The sequence below is a fragment of the Sinocyclocheilus grahami genome, unplaced genomic scaffold, assembly GCF_001515645.1.
Source record: "Sinocyclocheilus grahami isolate Dianchi unplaced genomic scaffold, SAMN03320097.WGS_v1.1 scaffold15.1, whole genome shotgun sequence".
NCBI lineage: Eukaryota > Metazoa > Chordata > Actinopteri > Cypriniformes > Cyprinidae > Sinocyclocheilus > Sinocyclocheilus grahami.
The window spans coordinates 851180-853799 of record NW_015505194.1 but is presented as its reverse complement, the minus strand read 5'-3'; positions in this window follow the sequence as shown (position 1 = coordinate 853799).

The following is a 2620-nucleotide window of genomic DNA, read 5'->3' as shown; positions in this document are numbered from 1 at the left end:
GAAGCAGCCAATGACAGGTGTTTGAGTGCATGCAAGAAAGGAAGAGAGCAATAAAAAGCAGAAAAGGAGTGAGAGACTTTACGTGGATTATCAATATACCTCAAACCTCATGGCATCAAAATACACAGATTAACCAAAGAGTGACTTAAAGGGGAGGTGAACTTTAAAAAGGTATAAAAAGGAAGAAATAAGATCCTGACACATGAGATGGTGCAGAACTGGATTAGAACACGACACAGATGTGTAGTTTAGGAAATTGTTTTACTTTCTGGCCACACAAAAGACTGAGTAGAATGAGAACGGTGCGTTGGTCTATTGTTGGGAAGTTGGTAGCAAACAATACAAGGTGAAAAAGTACAAGAGTCATGTGTGCTGTGGTGACAGGTCAGTATCAGAAAACACACTTAACTCTGGAAATTGATGGAGGAAATAAAAGGAATAAACTGCTTTTACTGTCAGATTTGTTTTTGCAAAAATTATTAAAAAACAAATTTAAATAAATATATTTACACATATATTTACACTTTGGGGTCTGTAATATATATTTGTAATGTTTTTGAAAGAAGCCTTTTTCAAAGGGTGCATTTATTTGACCAAAATACAATAAAATGGTAATATTATGAAATATTATTACAATTTAAAAGAACTTATTTGTATTTTTATATTTTTTTAAATGCAATTTGTTCCTGTGATGGCAAAGCTGAATTTTCAGTAGCCATTTCTCCAGTCTTGTTCCTTCAGAAATCATTTTGATCTTCCTAATCAGAATCTTGAATTTTTGGCCCTGAATTCTAGAAACAGCAAAACTGTAATAAGACAAATGAATGTGTTTTAATATAGTAACTTTTCATTTCATGCTGACTTTAAAGCAACCTACAGCTACTGTTGTTTCCATTCTGTCCTCTAGGCAAGACAGTCAAACACTAAGGGAGCGAGCACAGATGTATTAGCTGAAGATGAGCGAGGCACAACTCTCTCCCCTTTGCCCTTCCTCTGCCTTGAACTAATTACCACAGTTGTATGCATGCATGTATACCTGTGTATGCGTGTACATGCGAATGAATGAGCGAAAACCAGGTGTTGTTGCATTTTAAAACCAAAGCCTCGGCCAAGGTCCTTTGACATCACCCTCCCCAACACGCTCGCACACAGACGCAGGACAGACAAAAAGCCACTCCACCTGACTGTAAAATGACCACACAGAGCCGCGGCTTTCTGCTAGAGACAAGGACAAGTGGCCAAAGCGCTGAAAAAGGTAAATAATTGAATAAATAAATAAATAAATAAACAAACAGCGTTTTGAGGTAAAATCAGTGGCACAATGACAGCCAGATGGCCACACAGAGACAAATACATACACACACACACACAGACGCGCTCCCATTGTGCTCTTGAGGGCCTGGCATGGCTGTCCCTGAATCTCAGAAGCGAGAGGATGAGTGGTTCTTTCATTATTATCATTTTCATCATCATCATTCATTATTATCATTTAAACGTTGCCTTTTTCACAGCGGCGAGCTGTTGCCTCACACACATCTGCAGCAACACTGGGGCTGCTGACCCTCCCCTGACAAAAAGAGCCCTTTAGTCAATAACACACAATGAGATCGACCATGGTCTGCTCTCATCTTCTCCCATGTTTCTGCTACTTTTTCAGGGTTGAAATGCATTTAGTCAACACGCATATAGAGTTTCTCCTTGCTTCGCATTAATACTTTTTCAGCGTTTGCATATCTGGCAACGAGGAGCCAAATTTGGGGCTGGGGATGTTTTTGTCATGTAGAAGATCTCCTCATTCACTGAGCTCTACTATTCTTAGAAGGACACACTTATGACTTGCCATACCCCCCAGCATATGTTGTTTTTCTTATATTGAAGTGTCTCCCTTTTTTGCATATTAAACCTTCGGCCCCATCAAACCCAATTAGCATCTTCTATAGCGGCCTTAGGTGCGACAAGATGGAGGGCATGCGTGTGTGTTGTCGGAAGGGTGGTCGGTTACAAAGACGAGGTGCTACGACATAAATTGGATCACATTTCCTTTAACCGTCCTCTTCTATTCTTCATTTCAAAGGAGTAATTTAATTATGACCTTTTCATCCGTCCTGTATTTGTTTTTTGTTTGTGTGAGTGTGTATACACACACACACACACACACACACTTTTAGTCTCGGGTATTGATTGCCAGGTTGAGTGCAAGAAAGCCCTCTGTGTGGCGTTGTTGTGGACGACAGCGAAAACAACGGCACGGATATTCAAATGAGCATCCAATTACGCCAGCAAAGAGTCACTTTTGTGTGGCGCACACGGGTGCCAAATTGCACTCTTTTGATCTTAAACCTTTACTTGCACAACTCTGTCGATGAGTAATTTCACCCAGCGACTGACAGGGGCCTGAGACAATGCCTCAAGCGGTTTCTGCTCGCTCTTCCTCTTTCTATATCTCTCTTGGTCCTTCTCTCAATACCTTGCATTCATTAAGGGAGTGGAGAGGGACAAAAGGGGAAGGCTACAAATTACTGATAATGATGCCGGACTAATGAAGAGAATGGAGAAATTTCATTAGCATTTAAGAGGCATGGATACATGCGACCCGCCATAGTCGCTCTCCATTACCCAT